At 36.8% G+C, this 23,379-nt stretch overlaps 1 protein-coding gene and 1 long non-coding RNA gene across 4 annotated transcripts in view; one reads left to right on the plus strand and one right to left on the minus strand.

Annotated features, from left to right (window-relative positions):
- The window catches only part of LOC139355822 (uncharacterized), a 62,785-nt gene extending 51,351 nt beyond the window's left edge, over positions 1 to 11,434 (minus strand). Inside the window, exon 1 of the long non-coding RNA XR_011606944.1 lies at positions 5,160 to 11,434. This is a non-coding gene — a long non-coding RNA (uncharacterized lncRNA). The remainder of the gene's footprint in view (positions 1 to 5,159) is intronic.
- A 21-nt stretch (positions 11,435 to 11,455) lies between these two features.
- LOC105483557 (peroxisomal biogenesis factor 2) overlaps positions 11,456 to 23,379 on the plus strand; it is a 37,318-nt gene continuing 25,394 nt past the window's right edge. For 2 of the 3 annotated variants that reach the window (XM_011744439.3, XM_011744441.3), the window contains exons 1-2: positions 11,456 to 11,654; positions 12,452 to 12,594. The gene's annotated coding sequence lies outside the window, so the exon portion shown is untranslated. The remainder of the gene's footprint in view (positions 11,655 to 12,451; positions 12,595 to 23,379) is intronic. The other variant, XM_011744436.3, reaches the window with a different exon arrangement.

Raw genomic sequence — 23,379 nt, forward strand, 5'->3', positions numbered from 1 at the left:
AAAGAAAAAAAAATCATCACATTTTATTTTCCAAATTATATATTTAATTGGTAAGTTACTAAGCACTTAGAAAAAAGTAAACCATAACAAAGCTAGCTGAAACAAACTTGCCTTCATCCATCCTAGAAACTTACAAATGTTTGGATGTTCAGGCACAGATCATACATTATATTGATGTATCACAACTTGGAAGATTCAATACCATGGAGAATAGAGCCTGAACTTAGAACTGGAAAGTAACGTTTGCAATTATAAAGACCTACGTTCTCATTTCTCTAAATAGCTATGAAATTCTTCCATGTTCCAAATCCCCCTGGAAGTGTGTGAGTGTAAGAAGGAAATAAGTGCCCAGCCTTAATAATTAAAAATACCACTGCAACATTCATCTTTAAAGAGAGCTCTGCAGGCTGGAAAAAGAAAGATTTCAATCTGCTTCTAAGTAAAATAATCTTTAATTTTAAAAAGTACTCCCAAAATTATTTCATTAAAAATCCAAAGGATACATTCTTTCTTTTAGAATAATTCCACTCTTCTGCAAAATGTCCTGAGCATTTTGATTCTTTCATTCTTCTTCATATTTTATTTCTTTGTGACTTTTCTCTTCTCCTAACATACAAACTAAGGGCAAGCACGTTCCCATAAATGTTTATATCCTCCCAAAGTGACTAATACAGTGTCATACATTCAGTACAATCAATGCAATCTTATTTCATTGATTGCCATTGGATTAATAAACCTTAGTAAGATTTTCTAACAAGGATAATTTTTAAATAATAGGATTTAAAAGGAATAAGTAAAGAAATCATAGATTTTATACTGTCTTTCTGTAATAATGGCTAAAAGTCACCTTAAATTTACTAAATATCTGTAAACTGATTATAAAACAAAACAAGATGGTGTAGCAAAGACTAGCCTTGTCTTATATTCTCAGGGCAACCCATCCCTCAGAAGTTTTTGGAAACCAAGTGAATTAAACTTCCACCTCTACTACTCTGCATAACGTCAAAGCCTAGCTAAGCAGCACTACCTGTTGACATTCGCCTTGGTGCCTGAGTGTAATCCAAAGTATCTACAGACATTTGGCAACTTACTTTTAGAATCACATAAATTTAGGCTGGGCGCGGTGGCTCACGCCTGTAATCCCAGCACTTTGGGAGGCCAAGATGGGCAGATCGCGAGGTCAGGAGATCAAGACCATCCTGGCTAACACCGTGAAACCCCGTCTCTACTAAAAATACAAAAAATTAGCCGGGCGTGGTGCCGGGCGCCTGTAGTCCCAGCTACTAGGGAGGCTGAGGCAGGAGAATTGCGTGAACCCTGGGGGCGGAGCTTGCAGTGAGTGGAGATCACGCCACTGTACTCCAGCCTGGGTGACAGAGTGAGACTCCGTCTCAAAAAAAAAAAAAAAAAAAAAGAATCACATAAATTTAGAATTATAAAAGTTCACTAAATTTATCTAGCCCATATTCTTCATTTTCACATGAGGTACTAAAGTCCTCAGATGCTCTATCATTTGCTCAAGGGCACTCAACTCAATGAGTATGTGGATGTAAGCTATCAGGTCTCCTTAACTTCAAGCCCAGTTCTTGTAACTCTACAGAATCTTCTTTATCCAACTGTCGGAGAATTTCTATGGCCCAGAAGTACTTGGGAACAATTTTTAATCATTATATCCTTCTAAAATGAGGAGGAAAAATTCATTAATTCAGAAACTCAAGAAAAACCAGGACTTCTGGATACTTTCTGTTTGGAAATCATGTGAAATGCTAGTGTTATGTATATAATCCTTTATTCTACTCATATTTTTTGAGTGATATAAGAATATTGACCTCAGACTCGTCCTGAAACTGAAGTAATGAGTGAAGAACTCTTGTTCAAAATACCCTATCCAGAGTTCCAAAGGTTTCTTTTCAAAGAAATGTCCTGTTTCTAAGAGTCATTGCAGTCTTCCAGGGGTGGGAGCATAGGGGTTGGGGATGAAGCTAGGTATTGGATGCTGAGGCTGTTAAGGTTAATGATGTCAGGTCAAATAATTGCCATATATTTTTTCCTCATTACCTCACTGGCTTCCTCTTTTATGGCAGTAAGATATACAGTACAAACACTTAAATACATACAGAAAAGGGAGATATTTTAAAATGAAAGGACTTCAAGATCATTCCTCTAGGGATGGTACAGAATCTGTCTGCCTATGAGGTAGAGGGAGTAGCCTCTCCTAAATTTTGAGATCAAAATTAGCAAGAATAGGAGCCAAACTTGGGCTAGGCTAGGAATTTAGGACTTAGCTTCTCTTATGGATGTAATTATGTTATTCCTGTAAAGCTGCAGACATAGGAAAGATGACTTCAAATAAAACATATAGACAGCACAAAAGCCCACATGTTTAACTGCACAATCAGGTTGAAACTGCAGCCATAAAAAATTGGTCTGTAGAATCCCAATCCATTAAAACAAAACAAAAAATTTAGAGGACATGTCAAGCAGATGAGAGATTAAGAAACTGAGGGCCTTGACAGTTAAGAGACCTTCCAAAGGTCACACAATTGTCAGAGACAAATCAGTCAGGCCTCTGCATATATTTTATATTATCAACTGCCTGCTTTGTACTGTTTTGAAGCAGAAGTCCAACCCCCAAATTTAGGAGTCAAAATGTAAACTGCTTTAATCTATGAAGAGGAGAATTTTGAGATATGTCAAGGTCAAAGAGAGACTATAGGAAAAGATATTACATATTTTCCTTTTGTCATTATTCAATGAGCTGTCCATTCCTCCATGGCCACTGCTTTTGGCTAGATATAAGCTGTGGAAAAATTTCTCCTGGATTCATCTATTCCCTGGAAAGAAAACTCAATCTGGCTTAAGAGAAAAAATTCCTCTCCATGTAATGATAAATTGTCTAAATTGAAAGCTCACACCATAATCAAAGTTGAACAGTACAGACATCCTACAAAATTAAATTTTCATCTAGTGAATCTGGATGTTTTGAGGAAAAAATACCTGTGTTTTTAATGCCTACTCCCAGGTAACTAAAACACCATCATAACGATATTTTTTCTTCATTTCTATAAGCTCTGTTTTTAGTGGGATGCTTAATGTTCTTTGAATGTAATCACCAATAATACTATTTTTATAAGAAAAAAAATGCCTGCACATGTTGATATATAATGATTCATGCAGTTTTGCTGAAACTAAATATAAATTTAACACATTTTTTAACGTGTCAAGAAGTTTAACCTCACAAAATATACAGTGTACATTCATAGTTTTCTTTTGTACTGTACTGAAACTAAATTTCATATTTTCATACAATCTATACAATCTGATTCTCTGTGTGTTTCAACTTTACCCAAATATTATCTCTATAATAGTGTCACTAAACTGTTTAAGATGTAGTTGATTTAAACTACTAGTCACAAACCTCAAGAATCAGTTTTTTTAATAAACAATACATTCATTTTCTCTTTTTACATAACTATCTCCAGGCCTCAAACCAGCTTTCTAAATTTATCTCCCACTTTTCCTTATCCTGATGCAGCTCTAGACGCTGTGAGCTGGTGTCTTCCATCTTATGCTTCTCCAGCTATCTTTCTCAGCTGATTACGCTCTTTCCTCTAACAGCCAGAATCTTAAATTCTACCCAGCCTTCTAGAGCCAGGTCGGATACATTCCTAGTGCCACAGCATTTCATAATAACTTGGTCAGGGATAATCTCATCTGCCTGACAAATTACAACCTTTCATATCTTCCTGCTGCACCATCACCTTTTGCCTCCTAGCATGGATCTTTAGGGAACAATTTATTATAGTGTTAAGAGTGAGAACTCAAGAGCCATACAACTGGAGTTCAATTCTTGCCAATCTATTGGCTCACTGTGGATCTTGGGAATATATTTTAACCTCTCTTAAATCCAATTTCATCATTTATCAAATGAGATAATTATAGTACCTACTTTATAAAGTTGTAATAATCTAAGATTATAACATATAAAATGCATTGAAATGTGTCTAATACCTAGTAAGTGCTCAATAAACATAAGCAACTACCAATACTTTAATTTTATTACTATTATCATCATTATTTGCAGTGGAAAGAGCTTCTACTAATAATTAAGTGACCCAGGAAGTTGCCTAATCTTTTCAAGTTTTTGTTTTCTTATCTGTACTAAAGCAAAGCTTCTGTACAGCAAAGGAAACAATCAATAAAGAGACAACCTGCAGAATGGGAGAAAATATTTGCAAACTATCCATCCAACAAGGGATTAATAACCAGAACATATAAGAAACTCAAACAACTCAATAGCAAAAAAACAAATAATCTGATTTACAAATGGACAAATGATCTAAATAGATGCTTCACAAAAGAATACATATAAATGGCCAACAGGTATATGAAAAAATAAATGCCCGACATCACTAATCATCAAGGAAATGCAAATCAAAGCCACAATTATATCACTTCACTCCAGTTAAAATGACTATTTTCAAAAGGACAAAAAATAATAAATACTGGCAAGAATGTGAACACTCACACACCATTGGGGGAAATGTAAATTAGCACAGCCACTGTAAAAAACAGTATGAAAGTTCCTCAAAAAACTAAAAATATATCCACCATATGATCCTGCATTCCCACTGCTAGGTATACATCCCAAAGAAAGAAAATTAGTGCATCAAAGAGACTATATACATTCCCATGTTTATTACAGCACTACTCACAATAGCCAAGGTAAGGAAGGAACCTAAGTGTTTATCAGTGGATAAATGTATAAAAGAAAACATGTCATATATATATATAATGAATATATATGGTATATATATGGCATTTATATATACATACACATATATGGTATATATTATTATTAATAAATATATTACATATATTTATATATATAAATAACTTTTTGTATATTTCAAAATACCTACCAGATTTGGAATGTTCCCAATACCACTAAATAACATTTGAGGTGATGGATATTCAAATTACCCCAGTTTGATCATTACACATTATATGCATGTATCAAAATATCACATGTACCCCGTAAATATGTACAATTATATAACAGTAAAATCTTCAAACATTTTTGAAGTCAATACCAAAAAACCATATTTACTTTATTATTCATTATCTACTGCTGCATAAGAAATAATCTCCAAACTTACTTCTTTGAAAAACATTTATTGTCTTCTAAGTCCTATGGGTAAGGCATACAAGGTCCTCTGGTTCAGAATTTCTCACAAGGCTGCAATCAAGATGTCCACAGAGCTGCAAGCATTTCAAGGATCAACTAGGGAAGGATCTGCGTCTCAATTCATGCTTTTGTTGTAGGCAGAATTTAGTTTTGCACAAGCCGTTTGTCTTGGGGCTTCCATGACTTGCTGGCTGTTGGCCACAGGAGATGCTCAGTTTCTTGACATGTGGGTCTCTTTCAAAGGCAGTTTACCACATTGCAGCTTGCTTCATCAAAGCAAACAAATAAGAGGGCAAAAGAGAGACAGTGTAAGCAAGAGAAAAGTCATAGTTTTCTGGAACCCAATCTCAGAAATGATGTAATATCACTATTGTCCTACTCTGTTCATTGGTAGAGTCACAGGGTCAAGCCTACATTCAAAGGAGGGAGATTATACAAGGGGGCGAGTGCTATGTGATGGAGATCATTGGGTCATCTTAGAAGGTCTCCTATCACACCTCATAAAGTTATCATAGAAATTAAATGGTCTTAATGTATCTGTAATTCATTGTAGACTACCTAGGACACAGCAGATATGCAACAAATATGAATGTATTCTTCCCTCTCTAGTAGAATAAAACTCCTAGGAGACAAAGACATAATCAGTGAGCCCTGCAGTACCTAAGCCAACTTTGCTCTCAACAACCAGTAGAGGCATAAATGATACTGACACTACTGTTCACAATCTCGCTAACATTATCTTTATTTTCAGAAGGTACAACCTATTACCTTTCCGCAGTGACTCATTTACAGTACAAGAGCATGGTAGGCAGAATAATATCCCCCAAAGAGGTCCATAGTCCAATCTATAGAACTTGTGAATAAATTACTTTACATAGGAAAAGGAACTTTACACATGTAATCAAGTTAAGATTCCTGAAATGGGAAGACTGGCATGGTTTATCCAGGTGGGTTCAATTTTATCACAAGAATCTTTTAAAAGCAGAGAACCATTCCTGGCTGTGGTCAGAGAAACACCTGTGATTATGCCAGAATGATTAGAGAGATGCAGCATTGCAGGCTTCGAAGGTAGAAGAAGGGGGCCAAGAGCCAATGAATGTGGACAGCCTCCAAAATGAGAAAAGGCAAGAAAACAGATTCTAGCCTGCACACTCCAGTAAAGAGTGCTACCCTGCTGTCAACTTGATCTTAGGTTGGTGAGATCATTGTTGGACTTTTGATCTATAGAACAAGAATATAATACATTTACATTGTTTAAAGCAACTAAGTTTGTGGCAATTTGGTATAATGGCAACAGAAAAATAATAGAAAGAGAAAATATGTAAGTGTGTCCTGAGAGATACCACGCACAGGTACTCTCTAAATGTTGAAGGAATATATAAGATCATTCTATAATGTACAATATTAAAAATCATTGAGTAAAAAAACTTTTAGTTCAAAACACCATTACAAAGCATGCGACTATTTTTTCTAAATCATTGTATTTCAAGACCATTAACTATCATCAAAAGCAATGAGAATAAAAACTACTACGTTTTTATTTAACAAACACTTGAAGAACATTTACTATGTGGTAGATACTATTATAAAGTCTAAAGTCATAGATACGTTATAAATATTATTCATTTAGTTCTATTAACTTACAAGACAGTCACTATTATCATTCTTCTTCTACAGACAAAGAACAAACACAATTTTGATGAGCTTTCCCAAGCAAACTTCCCCAAGCTTGTAAGTGGCAGAGCTAGAAATCAAACTCAGGCACTCCGGCTCCACAGTACCTGAATTGTGCTTCTTCTAAAATCATAACTGAATTGTATATAATAATCATAATGAAATAATATATATTCCCAATACATTGTTTCATATATTTATTTAGACTTAAGCAGACTAAAAAATTGTATATATTCTGGATTATTCTTCCCAAATTGTTTGTTGACCAATTACTAAGTACCTCCTACGCCACAGGCATAGAAGAAAAAGAGAAATGAATAAAACAATGAGTCTCCCCTTAGAGAGTTCACAGATTAGTGACAAGAGACAGATGACAAAATAATACAATAATTTATATTTTCATGAAATAATATAAATTCATTAAAGCAAAACCATCTCTTATGGCCCTATTCTCCATGACTTCCTCATTTAGAAGGGAAGGTAAGTATTGAAATAAACAGCTGTGTGATACCTTTTAAGTTATGGTAGAAGCATGTAGCTGGTACCAAGAGGCACAGAAAAAAGAAAAATATTTGTAGGAATTGGCAGAGGGGACACTGAATGGTATGAAGGAGGAGATACAGAGTTTTGTAGTTTAGAGATCATTTCAGCAAGCAAGGATAGTAAGCCTGAAGGGTAGTGAGGCTGGAAGCCACCAATTTGTTAAGAGATGGCTTAAAGTGCAAGGATAATGAGGGTTTGAATTAAGGCAATTGCAGGAAAGATTATTAAAAGAGAGAGTGAATTTGGAGTGGTATTAGCAGGCATTATGGATAGGGACCCAGGATATGACATTGTCCATACTCCCCAGAATCCCCTCCACACACGTCTCCCTCAAAGAATAGTAATAGCAAATGAGAGCAGTGATAAGTTACAATTGATGACTGTGTAAATATCCAGCAGAGGAATGGCAAGAGAGAGTCTCTGGAATGTGTGAAAAGTCCTGGTGCCCTTCTAGAGAGTTTGAACATTAGCCTGCAGATACTAGGATCTGGACAAAGTAGTTAGAATGCATGATCAGATAACAGTGAAGGTACCATGGTTAGAAAGATAGATGCTAGCCTAGAGTGAGGAGAAATCAGCGTCTGAGAAAGGAGATAGTAATGTAGTGTATTAAAGTTAAAATTTTAGGCCGGGCGCGGTGGCTCAAGCCTGTAATCCCAGCACTTTGGGAGGCCGAGACGGGCGGATCACGAGGTCAGGAGATCGAGACCATCCTGGCTAACACAGTGAAACCCCGTCTCTACTAAAAATACAAAAACTTAGCCGGGCGAGGTGGCAGGCGCCTGTAGTCCCAGCTACTTGGGAGGCTGAGGCAGGAGAATGGCGTAAACCCGGGAGGCGGAGCTTGCAGTGAGCTGAGATCCGGCCACTGCACTCCAGCCTGGGTGACAGAGCGAGACTCCGTCTCAAAAATAAAAAATTAAAGTTAAAATTTTAATTTTCAGTTTTTATTTTCAGGAAAGACTGATATCTAAAGGCAACAATTCTTTTTATAATAAATACTGTTTTTAAAAGTTGAATTGTCATAAATAATTACAGCTAGCTATTGCTTGCACTGCATAAAGATGTTTCAGTCAATGATGGCCCACATATATAACAGTGGTCCCTAAGATTATAATACTGTATATTTACTGCAATTTTTATATGTTTAGACATGGTTAGATACACAAATACTTGCCATTGTGTTACAACTGCCTATAGTACTCAGTACAGTAATATGCTGTGCAGGTTTGTAGGCTTGGAGCAAAAGGTTATCCCACATAGCCTAGGTGTGTAGTAGGCTACACCATCTAGGTTTGTGTAAGTACACTCTATGATGTTCACACAACAAAATAGCCTAATGACACACTTCTCAAAATGTATCCCTACTGTTATGAATGACTGTATGTAGAGGCAGTGCTCTAACTACCTTACATATAGTGTTTAATTCTCAAATATTATCATTGGTTCAGTTTATTGTTAAGTCTCAGAGAGGTTAAGTAACTTGCTCAGGGTCATTCAGTAATGGGTAGGTGGAATTTGAATCCAAAATGTGATGCTAGAACCTGAATTCATAGCCACTGTATCATTAACACATGTTTGGTTAAATCCAGATATGGAGAAATTATTTTTATTATGTTGAGCTTCAGAGCATGCATAGACTCTGGAACCAGACTACCTAGGTTCAGATCTCCATTTCACCATTTAATGGCTGTGAGAAATTCGACTAGTTACTTCAGCTTTCAGTACCTGTTTCCTCATCTGTAAGTGGGAACAATAACAGTGTTTGCCTCCTACGGTAGTTCTGAGGATTAAATGCGTAAATTTAGTAAAAGGGCTCAGAAAAGTACCTTGAGCATATTACATAACCAATAACATTTACCTATTATCAATATTATTATTCTAATATAAAGTATTGAGAATAGTGGTATGAAACACTGGATATACTGCATGGCCCCAATTGAGATCTGAGATAGGCAGAATAATGGCTCCTAAATATATCCATTCCCCAATCCCTGTAGGCTGTGAATATGTTACATTATTACTGCAAAAGGGACTTTGCAGATGTAATTAAAGTTACGAACCTTGAGAGGGGGAGATTCTGTCTAATCAATGGATTCTTAAAAGGCTGTAACTGGAGAGATACAGCAATGGAAGAAGAGGAAAGGAAGATTTAGAAGGATGAAAGGGTCTCAATCCACTGTTGCTGGCTTTGGAGACGAAGAGGGCCATAACTAAGGAATGTGAGTGGCCTCTAGAAGCTGGAAACAGCTCTCAGCTGACAGCCAGCAAAGAAACAGGGAGAACAGCTACAACAGCAAGGGACTGAATTTGTCCAACAACATGAATAAGCAAAAAAAAATCAGATTCTTCCCTTAACTCTCTAGAAAGGAACACAGTCCTGTGGACACCTTGATTTTAGGCCATTGAGAACCATGTTGGACTTCTGATCTACAGAACCGTAAGGTAACAAACTGGTGGTGGTTCGAGCTTCTAACTTTGTTACAGAAATAGTATTAATAGTAAACTAATAAAAGATCCACACTTAACTTTTTCCTAAAAGACTCAAACATATTGATTTAGGAACTACATAATATTCTAGAATAAATTTAACTTCTTAAAGTCAGCATTTTAAAACTATATTAGGGACATAAATCAATATCTTATTTACATTTTTATTGTTAAATTCTTAGAATCTAAAAGTTGCTAAAAGGCTAAAGAGGATATAAAATGCTATTACAAAATATTTTCATCTTTTCTATGTAAAGGTAAAAAAATTCAATTTTAATTTTTTAACTTCTCAAGGTTAATGAACAAATTAACTTTGATTTTTTTTCCTAATATTTTTTAAGTCCACAGCCAAGTTCTAATAAAGGCACTTAACATGTCACTAGGAATATATAAATTCTAGGTTTAAAATAACTCATGTTTTGCATTTACAGAGGTAAGTATTTACTAAGAAGCAAAATATTCTGTCTTGGTTATTATTTACTTATTCACTGCCTCTGAATTTATATGAATTAGCTCTGAGAGAGTAAGAGCTGTGTCTGTTTTCTGTCTTCACATTTTTATCAACACTGCCTAGCAAAACTCCCGGGCCTCAGAAAGCTTTTGTTAAATACATGAATGAAAAATAAATATATCTTTAAAAAAGTGGAAACAAAGCTTCCCTAGAACCTCAGCTCACTAGCTCACGGGAAAACTAACAAGGTATACTGTATCTACAGGTTAAACATTAAAATCCAGAACTTATTTTAAACATTTTCAACAGAATGTTAAGTGTTATATGTTTCCCCGCATTCTGAATGAGATTAAATGTTTCAAGTTTCTTGATATCTTTATTATTTTCATTCACTACTGTGTGATGTGCACACGACATACACAAGGCTCTATGAACCAGAATTTGCTTAATGAAAATGTCCTCTACGTCAAGTCTTTGTGTGAGTACTTTACCCTGTTCCTCTCAAAAATTAAGTGAAGCACAGCATACGTGTAGGCTACCTGAAAGAGGTGCAGCGTGGTTGGTTTTCTTCACAATTGCTAAACGAAAGGCCTACTCTTCTTCAGCAAGATTTTTACTCTCTAGAACAGCAGTATCCATAGAAATAGAATGGAAACCACGTAATTTAAAATTTTCCAAAACATTCTCATTTTGACATGTAATCAATATAAAATTAATGAAATATTTTTACTTTTTCTTTTCAGACCATGCTTTAGAAATCTGGTGCATGTTCTACACTTAGAGAAGACCTCAGTTCAGACTAGCCACTTTTCAGGTGGCCAGTGACTACTATACTGGACAGTTGCAGCTCTAGAAAATCCACTCCCAAACCCCTAAGTGAACTACATACCCTATCAACTTATAGCTTCTACTCTGTCTCAATTTGTACCATTGTTTCACAATTTGGATAGCATTAGAGTTCATTAATAACTTTTATTTTAGCAAGTCTGCTCCATGGGTAGTTTCTGAAATAAAAATACAAGCCCCCCCCCCCCCCCCCAAAAAAAACCTAATAACTGTGGTTCTACAGTATACGCTCTTTCTCGATGGTCTAACAGAGCTTTCGTAGAAGTGCCTGCTCCTTGTAGGGACGGAGAGTGGAGACTGGAGGCAAGAACTAAGACGTTCTTAAACCCTGCTACGTGCTGGAATCCTAAAGTGCCTACCATCATTCAAACCTTAGAACTAACTCTCGAGAGACACAGCCATTCATACCGCAGAACCAGATGGCAGTGGCGATCCTCAACGCCAGCTACACGTCACAGCCTGGTGAGTACTCTTCCCTCAGACCCCATTCCCAGAAGCTCTGCCTCGACTCCCCAAGGGGTAAGCGACCTGGCTGCTCTAATTCCTAAGCGTTACCGGGGAGATCTGAGGGCCTCCGAGGGCGGGAAACCTGAGGCCAGGCGCGCGCTGCCCCGAAGGCGAGAGCGTGTCCGGTCCGCTCTACGGGGTCTCCGGGGAGCGCTTTGCAGGGCGGATGACTGACGGGCCAGCTACCTTCCTTCCTGAGCCTGCAGATCAACAAGCTATCCTCCCTGTGCACACAGGCCCCGAGGGCGGGCAGGTCTTCAAGCGCCGCGCAACTGCCCTAGGCCCGACGCAGCCACCTGCCAGAGGGTTCCCTCCCCACCAGGCCATCCCTCAGCCAGTCCTCCGCCGACAGCGAACGAGGAACCCCAGAGGCACGGAGGCGTCTCGCCGACATCCGGCGACCCTTGCCAGGGGCCGTTCGCGGTGTCCGCAAGCAGAGAAAGCCCGGCCCTCATAAGCCCCGGCTTCCCTTAGGCCCCTTGACACTTGTAGCCTCCTCACTTGCGGCCCCTGACCCGGGGCTGACCGGTTCGTGACTCTCCTGCCAATCAGAGACAGAGTTCATCCGGCCAACCGACCAATCACCGCGCGCGGGTGTCCGCTTCGGCTTTTCGGCCCTTTGTCCCTTCGGTTCTTCGGCTTGTCGGCGTTCGCGGCTGTTTGGCCATCCCGGGCCTTCAGCAGCGCCGCTAAAGCGCAGTGCTGGTTGGTGTAACTTTTTCTTTTTTTTTTTTTTTTTTTTTTTTTTTTAGCCACTTCCGGCTCCTGCGTCGCTCCGGAAGCCTGCTAGTTCCGGAAGCCTTGGTAATCCAGATTCTGCTAGGAAAAGACAAGCTTTCCAGAGAATGTTTCAGAGAAAGTTACGTGGAGCGTGGGCGTTTCGCAGACTCCTAAGGTCAGTGTCTGCCCCAGAGAGCCGGAGTGCAAACCCGAGGTCTTGTTTTCAGCTGGGAGGTCGTGGAGTTTCACGACCTTGTAATTGTCGCCGTTTGCTTTTTTTCCCCTGTTTATTGGCTTCCTGTCTTCCTGGAAGAGGCAAATCAAAGCTTCTGAATGTCGGGAAAGGCAGTGAAGCAAACCTAAATTCCAAAAGATGTTTTTAGGATCGCGCCATTAAAAATAAACACACAGCTGCAGTTGAGCCCCTCTGCATTCCACGTAGTGACTTAAGAGACGAACTTTGAAATCTTTTTCTCTCACTTGGCGGTTGTGAGGATATTTACCTCTTATAAACGGCTTTATAAAGAATTGAGGATCCAAGCTTTACTTAATATCTGAAAGTTTATGTAAAGTGTTATATGTGGTACAAAAAATTTGAGTATACTTAGTTTTCTAACATTGTCGAAAGCGCACGTAAAAGCAGTTTGATTTTCTTATGGGGGAAGAGATAATGAAAAGTTTCTGATAAAATTGCTTGCGATAAATTAGTTATATTTCACATTGTCTTTTGATAAGAAGTCTGAATGTGAGAAACGTTAACTTTTTTTTCTGGGTTCTTAAAAATCGTTGTTTATTTATTGAAGTACCATTTTCCACATTTCCCACATTTAGTGAAAGGGCTTTTAGCAAGATGAGCAAGACTTGAACGTTCAAGTCTAACACATTCTATTAAACTTCCATGATGCCCCTCGGAAATATTTTATCTTGAAGTTTCGGGCAATTAGATGATACTGGGGCGCTCTCAACACCACAGCTTGTAGTCTAAACACCTTCCCCTAAAGTGTTACCTTTACTTAATCCTGAACAGAGTGAACTTGGGTTGACTCTTTTAACTTACCTGATCTCACCTATATTATTAATTACTTGTTTCCAGAAAGATTACAGTTGAGTGATCTTGAGCCAGGAAGATATTTGAAAGAACTATTTACAGAATTAAAAAAACAAACAAACAAAAACCCTTCATATTTTTTCTTAAAAAAAAAAAATACAAGTAACAGGACATGGAGTGAATACTAGACTATCAGACTAAAGAGTATTAGACTAAGTTGGATTCTAGTCCTCACTCTGATTGCCTTTGTACAGTTTTATCTCTTGGCCGTATTCTCCTTATTTTTAGAAATTAGTGTTAGTACTCAAGCTGGGGTTTTAAAACTGTTCCATAGGAGAACTTGTGTAGAAATTTTCTGGAGCCATGCAGGGAGAGACAAAGCAAGCCCACCCTCAGATTTGTTTTAACAAGAGCAGCTATTTATGTGTTCCGCTTGAATAACAAGGTTCTTGTTAAGAAGATTAAATTTGTATCTTAAACGAGATGATCTGCCTTTTCTTCTAGCAGTAAAATTCTGTTTTTTTTTTTTGAATATTCATTTGTACTCAATGTACCTTTATTTATTACAGTTTTTAAAAATAATATATTCACAGCTAATTTATTTCTAAAAGCTACAAATATGTCCCTACTCTGTTTCAATTTATTTTATAAATACAAATTTGAAATTGTTTTCTTTATGATCAAAATTAGAATTTATTATTCTGTCTTCCTCATATCCTTTTATTTTAGCCATAAAATTTTGCGTATATTTGATGCACATAATGATTCTTGCCGTAGGGAGGACAAATATTTTCCATTTTATATATTTGGTAGCTGAACGTTAAAGGTATTAGCAGGCTTGCTCATCATCACATCGATTAAAAGTTCTCAGTCCTAGCCCCATGTTTTTCTCACAACATCAAATAATTGTAAGTTTCTTTCCCTCTTGCACACCGTCCACATGCTCAGGTTCCTATAGCACAAGGAAAATGTGTGAATATGCACAATCTTTATTTCTGAAGTTCTTTATTTCAGAAGTTCTCTCTTGAATTATTTCATTTTTTTCCTCTTTTGATGATCTGAGTTGGACGGCCTAGAAGCAAATTGGATGTTCTCTATACCTCTTTTCTGTGAAGTGATAACAGTTTGTAAATGTTTCATGTTCCTTTTCCCTTCCTTTGGAATGTACAAGAAACCTCAGGAGAAAAGCCCTAAATTGCTCCATTTGCCCTATGTCTATAATCCTATAATCTTTAAAACCCAGCCCTGTGGTTTCTTTACATGGAAGTGGAGGCAAGGAAGGGATGTCTAGTATCCTCTGCCCTTCTCCATGTGGGATATTAATCTTCCTAACATATTCCCATCTATACAACAAAAATACCTTGTTCTCTGTTGCTTCTTACTCAATTTAATATATTTTCTTTTTATCAGAGATCTCCCTTCTTACTGCCTGTCAATAAAATGAGATCAAATTCCATCCAAGTTATCTTTTCTTTCTTCTTACTAGTAAAACAAAAATCAAGAACTTCAGTGTAATTTTATTTTGATGATTCCTAACCACTTTTCTTTTTTTTGAGACGGAGTCTGGCTCTGTTGCCCAGGCTGGAGTGCAGTGGCATGATCTCAGCTCACTGTAGCCTCCACCTCCCAAGTTCAAGCAATTCTTCTGCCTCAGCCTTCCGAGTAGCTGGGATTGCAGGCGCGTGCCACCATGCCCGGCTAATTTTTGTATTTTTAGTAGAGACAGGATTTCAACATGTTTGCCAGACTGGTCTTGAACTCCTGACCTCAGGCTCTCTGCCCACCTCGGCCGACTTGTCTTTTAGTGTTAAATGAGTGAGTTGGCATTGCCTCTACCTTGCATGTATGTGTTCATAATAGTTAATGTTCACACCTTGGGTTTTTCACTAATCTATTCCCTTTGTTCAGATTTGACATGGTCCTTAGAATGGTCGTTTGACCACATGTATAGAGAGGCAGGGAGAGGGAATGTAGACAAGATACATCCCAAGCAGCAAGGAAAACTGTACCTCATTCCTTTAATTTCTTTCCCCATCTACAATCCTGACAACTTGTCTGGCAGTCTGGTCTTTTGAATGTGATCTTGAAAGGGAAAAAGATTTCTTTTGAGTTCTGTGGGATTAAATTTGATCCAAGCTTAGCAAATATCCATTCCACTAAGTGTATTTTGTATGTGCTACAGTTTTTCTAATGTTTACCATAAATTTACTAATTACCAACTTGACTTTAGAAGTGTTGTTAATCTTCTCAAGCCTTAATTTTTGTCTTCTTAAAATGGAGATGATGATAATGTACTTACTGTGTTGTAAGATTAAATGAAATAAAGAATGTAAAGAAAAGTTATAGTGCCTTGTACATGATATATATCACATGGTAGTTCCTCCTATTCCATTGCTAATGGCTGTTTATTCCTTTGGGGATATTTCCACATTCTCTTGTACCATAAAATGTGCAATTAAATGTTTGTTTCAGTTATTTTCAAGTCATTTAGAATTCTTAAGCAATTAGATTCTAAAGCCTGTTTTTTAAATTTATAGAGTATTTAAAGATCTAGCTGCTCATACATTTCATGTGTGTCTTGTTTGTTCATACTCGCACTAGTATTTTTCCCATAGTTTATGCCTATACTCTTAGTACTTGGCCTCTTTAAGGTAGCCCCATCTGTGTGACCTGTGTTACCATCCTAAACTTTTGGGTCCATCACCACGTTGTCAGTATAGGACACTGGTTTAGAGCTGGTTCTGCCCCCTCTGGTCATGGGATTTTACACAAGTCATCTAATCTCTTTGTGCCTTAATTTTCTTGTTTTAGAACAGAATTAATAACAGAACATCTTTGTTAGTATTATAAGGATTAAATGATTTAATATTTAAACTTGTACCTAGTAATTAGTTATAGTAGTTACTTGTTAGCATTCAGTAACTGCTAAGTGTTATGTGTTTTCTCTGGTTGTAAACAAGTTCATTGGGATTGTCTTCCTTAGTGGTTCACTGTTACTCTTTATGAATACTGTCTCTGTCTCCTGTGTCCTGCTCTGATTTCTCTATTCCTCATGTCCTATATTGCTCTTTTGCAATTAGAAATAGCTATTCTTTTATTTTTTTCCCTTTCCCTTCCAAGATTTCCTAAAACAGTTTATATAAGGATTCTAGATAGGTAGGTAAATTTACAGTTGCTTTTTTTTTTTTTTTTTTTTTTTTTTTAACCAGTGAAGAGTGTAGTGTAATAAAATGACTTGTCTAGAGTCACACAATGTGTTAGTGAACCTGGGCTAGAATACATACCTAATCAGAGGCAGTTTAACTCTGCTTTCCCTGATATTCGCTTCAGCATCTGTTCTTTATTTTCACAATAAGCATTCTCAGACTCAGAAGTATCAGGTTTCTGAAAGGAAAAAAAAATATGAGTGCCATGCTGTTATCTTAAAAATATACTTATAAAGCTAGGCCCAAGTATTGGAAATTCTTTTCTAAGGTTTTAAAAAAGTATTTTGTGCTAGTTTTAGATACTTGAATAACTATATTGTATATGAGATAAGTAAGGCACTCAGTTGATTGTATAAGACGCAGTATAGTCTTGAGTTGTGTTGAGTTTTCTCTTCTCCCCAAATGGGGAAAACAAAAGTATTTTCCCCTCTTCTGGGGCAGGTTACTTAACCATTGTCCATATTTTTGAGAAATATGTGCAACTTTGAAGTTTATCTTTCAGATACATTTTAGAAGTGTTTTGTCATGTACCCACTACCACTTCAAAAAGAAAAATCCTATTTGGATTTTGATGAGGCAGTGTTCGTTGAAGTTAAAAGTAATTTAGAGGTCTATTGGACATAACACAGTTTTAAAATTTCACATATCTTGGCTATACCCAAATGAGCACAACTGGGATTTACAACATCAGATGTCTATAAACTATTAAAACTTAGATTATGTATGATGAAAGAGAAGAACAAGAAAGTAGTGACAAGGCACTTAGCAAGTCTGTGGCAGAAGTGGGATTTGAACTTAGAGTTGTTAGGCCTGTTCACAGTGCCAGAGGTCACAGTGTTCTAATGGGCTTCAACCATAGCCTTTTTTCTTTTGCCCATATTTGCAATGTGTTCTGGGAATCGGTGTCCGGTTAAATCCCTCTTTGATGCATGTCCCATTTATTAGTATTGATTTCAATACAGTGGACAGTAAATCTATCTGACTATACAAAGGAAATAAAATGGTAGGTTATAGGTTCAAAACTTAAGATGTCTAGTCATAGAATTTTATTCATATAACCTCATAATACGAAATGCTAAGTTTAACATTTTCAGAAAGAGAAAACAATGAACGTGATCTCATCCACTTTGATTGCTAGAACATTTAAGATAGTGTGGCAGTGACATTTTCATTCTAAAACTTAGTTTATTATTGTGGAGATGGAAAAGAGTAGCCTGGCAGGGGGTGCATGAGTGGGTATGCCACCATAGAGATTACTTGAGAATCACATGTTTCTGCTGACAAAGTTTACAGGACTGTAAATTTAAATGCAGAATTTTTGTAGGCAGTATGCATTGACAAATATGCCTAATGGTAATGCATCTAATACTGAGAGTCTTGGAACAGGTCAATAATAATGTGTGTATTGATAGCAGCGATGTAGGAGATGCTACATGGTATTATAGCTAAAATCCATGTTATCCCCTTAATCATAATTACGTTAATATTGACAGGCCCTTGACAATACCCACATTATTATTGATAGATTTCTGTCGATAACATGTTTTTAAAGAAAATATATTCATTCATAATTTGTACTATACTCAATAAAACTATAAAATACATCCTGAAAAATTCCTTCATCCTCAGTGAGATACAGTCATTTGTTTAGTTTTTGGAATGTGATATAGATGGCAAAGTTTTTATTTTGACGTATGAAAAACATAAAAGGAAAGCATGAGTTATTTAAGGGATAAGGTTATATATTGCTGCTCTTAGTAAATAATTTTTAGTTGTCTTTTTCTGTGAAAGAAAAGCAGTGTGACATGTTTAGTGATAAAATGTCAGCAGGAGACCCTTTTAATAGTTTTTAGTACTAGATCATTTTGTCTTAAACATATTTATGTGACAAGTTAATCACACTAACTCTAGTAGATGCTATACTTTTTATCTGGTCTTGATTTTGCCTTACACATCTTTTTCACATATCCTCAACATGGTAGAATCCTTCCCTAAACACTAAGATTATTTAGTGCCAATTATAATTATAGTTACATATTTTTATATATCTCTTTGCATAATGAATAAATGTATCTCTCCCCTTCCCTGGGTTAGCATTTTGGAATCTTAAAGTTAGTATAGTTCGAGAGTTGCAGGAGTGGGTGGCTGGTAGGATTGTGTATGAAAAGATAGAATAGAAAAAAGCATTGTTTGTTTTGGCATTTTGGAAAAATCAATTAGAATTAAATTTAATGGTGGTGGTTTCAATTGAAAGCAATTCCTACTTTTTTAAAAAAGGAGTTAGCTTGTAATTTTTAAAAATATTCAAGTTTGAGCTTACATTTATAAAACTAAATACTAATTTACAATAACCAATAATATAGAAATTGTTAAACTTACTTAAATTCTTGAAAGTAAAGTCAAAATAGACTTACCAATAGTTGGGCATGGGTATTGGCAATCCTTGTAACAGAAGTCAGGAAAGTACTAATTTACCAAAAGCATTGGGAATTTTTGACCCAAAAATGTGAAGGGATAGTATAGTCTTCCTCTTGATTTCCATGGTTCTTAAGTAAGTTAAATTACTTTGACTTTTCCAGGAAGTTGTTAGCATCATAGGTAGGCCCCTGAATTGTTGCAGGGATCCTATAAATCAGGTCTCCCAGAACGGCAGTTTTTCTTTTCTTCAGTTTTATTGAACTCTGCCATCAGATTAATCTTTTGAAATTTATATCCCATTGTGTCTCTTCTCTTCAATGATTATTCATGCCCACAGAATCAATACAATTTCCTTAACACCGGTTCTTTTTACAATGTGACTAGGTTGACACTTCAGTCAGTCTCTCCTGCTGGCCTGCTTGGTCATGGCAGATGACTTGTCTGCTTCCAGATAACAGATGTAGCCACACTGATGGGACTTAAATAACCAAGGATGAAGCTCATGCTGCAACCTGTCTCCATATGTCCCAGCTAGGCTATGGTCAGGAGCTTGCACATTTCTGGGCTTTCACACAACCTGTTCCCTTACCTTACATACCATTTTCCTCTTTTCTGCCTGGGAAGTTTTGTGATTCTTTATAATGTTTTTATGTTTTGGGATCCATTCTTCACTTCAGAGATCAATGGCCAGTCCTGATTTTCTGTGTCTTTTAAAATGCTTGAATAAAAAGAAGTTAGCTGACAGTTAAATATTTAGATTGAATCTCTGGTACCTAGGAGAATGCCTTGTATTTGGTAGGTGTCCAGTATATATTGGTTACATTGAGTAACCATTTGTCAGAGAATTAGAATTCACTAAAACACAAACAGCTTACACTATATTGGGAGTAATTTTATGTGATATAAAGTCGTTTGCGGCATTTGTGCTTCATACCTATTAAAACAAATGTTGTACCGCTGTAGAGGGAAGAAGATTCCATAATTGGGTTAGTTGAATTTCTAGTTATTTTGATTTCATCATTTTCTTCTACTCCTTGGCTGCCCTTTTCTAGAGAGTATTCTAGAATAGCTGTACCTACCAGAAAGAGAGGGTGGGGTGGGAGTTCATGCGATGAGGAAGAACTGAATGTAATATGCTGGTGATGAACACAAGTTTGTGTGCTTGTGTTGGACTGCCTGTACCATGTTCTGTGCAGCAAAGCACCCTAGCATCAAGTATTACAAGTGTGCATTCATGAGGTTTCTTTATTTTAAGATAACAGGCACAACTGTGTTGATGGGGCTAAATAATCACGGGAGCAGGTCATGTGGGAACCCATCTCTTTTCTCAATCCACACTGTGTCATATCCTTTCAGACAAGGTGGAAGTTAAGTGGACAATGAGTTTCACTGAACCATATCTCTGCCCACTCCTGCCTGGCCCCTCCCACATGCACACAGAAGGGTGACATCATGTTCGTGGTTTAACTGCCACAATTTATGTCTTAACGATGTCAATATTTCCTGGAAAAATATTTTGATACAGGTTGTTTGAGGCATTACTATGACTAATAGTGAAGGTTTCAGTTTTTTGAAATGAGATTTGCCAAAATTAGTTTGGGGCCTGTTACTTTTCATGCCCATCCCTAGCCAAAGCAACAATAATGTAATAAATAATACTGCTTTGTGGCTTCCAAACCACTTTCATAACATCATCTGGTTTAATCTCAACAACTTTGTGAGGTAGCTGTTATTTCCAACTTTTAGGAGAAGAATCCGAGGCTAATGAATTTTTTTAAGATCACATAGCAAGTAAGTGGCAGAGCTAGAACTTGAGCCCAGGCCTGTTTGATTTTAAATCTGCTTTTTCCACTCTATGACAGATGCCTAAAGAAGAATGTAGAGCCTGGGAGGAGTATTCCACTTTAATGAACTATGATGTGTAATAGACAGTGTCTGTTCTATGTTTACAACTAAAAGAAGTCACAAAAATGACTAAAATGTTGGAAAATAAAACCTAAAACAAAAAATAGAGAAATTATTCATCTGGAGGAGCAAAGGCTGAAGAACAGTTTAATAATAGTCTTTTGGTCTATTAAAGAGTCTTATGTAGGGAGGAGAGCAAGCCCAGCTGTTCCTAATCTACACTGAGGCCAGGCCTGGGGAGAAAAAGAAGAAAGAAAAAAATGTTAAACTGTAACAGAAGGGATAAGAAAGAATTTTTTGATAATAAGTATTGTTAAATATTGTATTGGTTAAAGACTGTTTAGGTCTCCTTTTCTGGCAGTCATTAAAAATTCCTATTTTTACTGAATGTTTTTAAGTGTGATTCCTCCAAAAACAAGAGACTTGAAATATATGATTCTTCTGAGAAACCACTCCCTCTGACCAGTTGCTCACTAAATATCACTAAGGAACCTGAGGAAGAGATGCAGTTATGCTGTACTTATCAAGAGGGTACATTCTGAGAAACACATAGTTTGATGATTTCATCATTGTGCGAACATCATAGAGTGTACTTACACAAGCCTAGTTGGTATAGCCTAGTTCATACCTCATTATATTTTACTGTGCTTTCTTCTGGTTTGCAGATACTGCTTTTACAAATTAAAGGTTTTGTAGCAAACCTGAGTCAATCAAGTCTATCTGCACAATTTTTTTCCAACAGCATGTACTCAACTTTGTGTCTCTGTGTAACATTTTTGTAATTCTTGCAATATTTCAGACTTTTTTTTATTATGATATTTGTAATGGTGACCTGTGATCAGTGATCTTTGTTATTACTATTATAACTGTTCTGGGGCACCAGGAACTGTATCCATATAAGATGGTGAACTTAATAAATATTCTGGGGCACCAAGAACTGTTTCCATATAAGATGGTGAACTTATATTCTGGGGCACATGGTAGAATCCTTCATTAAACACTAAGAACTGGTATCCATATAAGATGGCGAACTTAATAAATATTCTGGGGCACCAAGAACTGTTTCCATATAAGATGATGAACTTATATTCTGGGGCACATGGTAGAATCCTTCATTAAACACTAAGAACTGGTATCCATATAAGATGGTGAACTTAATAAATATTGTGTGTTCTGACTGTTCGACCGACTTGCCTATTCCCTGAGACACAACAGTGTTGAAATTAGGCCAATTAAAATAAGCCTACAAAAGCCTACAATGGCCCTTTCACTAGAACAAGTGTTCAAGTGAAAGGAAGGGTTGTACATCTCTCACTTTAAATCAAAATCTAGCAGTGATTAAGCTTAGTGAGGAAGCCATGTCAGAAGCCAACAGGGGCCAAAAGATAGACCTCTTATACCAAACAGCCAAATTGTGAATGCAAAGGAAAAGTTCTTGAAGGAAATTAAAAGTGCTCCTCCAGGGAACATATGAATTAAAGAAAGTAAACAGCCTTGTTGATGATGATGTGGAAAAAGTTTTAGTGGTCTAGATAGAAGATCAAACCAGCCACAAAATTCCCTTAAGCCGAAGCCTAATCCAGAGCAAGTTCCTAACTCTCTTCAATTCTTTAAGACAGAGAGGTAAGAAATCTGCAGAAGAAGAGATGGAAGCTAGCAGAGGTTGGTTCATGAGATTTAAGGAAATAACCATCTTTTATAATATAAACATGCAAGCTGAAGCAGCAAATGCTGACATCAGAGCTGCAGCAAGTTACCCAGAAGCTCTAGCTAAATAATTGCTGAAGGTAGCTAGGCTAGACAATATATTTTCAAGGTAGACAAAGGCCTTATGTTGGAAGAAAATGCCATGTAACACTTTGATAGCTAGAGAGGAGAAGCCAATATGTGGCTTCAGAGCTTCAAAGGACAGACTGACTCTCCTGTTGGGGGCTAATGTAGCTGGTGGCTTTTAAGTTGAAGCCAGTGCTTATTTACCATTCTAAAAATTCGAAGACCCTTAAGAATTACGCTAGAACTGCTCTGCCTGTACTTTATAAATAAAAAAACCAAAGCCTGGATGACAGCACATCTGTTTGCAGCATGGTTTACTGAATATTTTAAGCACACAGGTGAGACCTGCTCAAAAAAAGTATTTCAAAATATTACTGCTCATCGATGTGCACCTTAGTCACCCAGGAGCTCTGACGAAGATGTACAAGGAGATTAATGTTTTCATGCCTGCTATTACAGCATTCATTCTGCACCCTGTGGATCAAGGAGTAATTTTGACTTTTATATATTATTTTTTAAGAACTACATTTCATAAGGCTGTAGTTGCCAATAGCAGTTTCTCTGATGGATCTGGGCAAAGTAAATTGAAAACCTTCTGGAAAAGATTCGC

Source organism: Macaca nemestrina, chromosome 8, assembly GCF_043159975.1.
Source record: "Macaca nemestrina isolate mMacNem1 chromosome 8, mMacNem.hap1, whole genome shotgun sequence".
In the NCBI taxonomy this organism is placed as follows: Eukaryota; Metazoa; Chordata; class Mammalia; order Primates; family Cercopithecidae; genus Macaca; species Macaca nemestrina.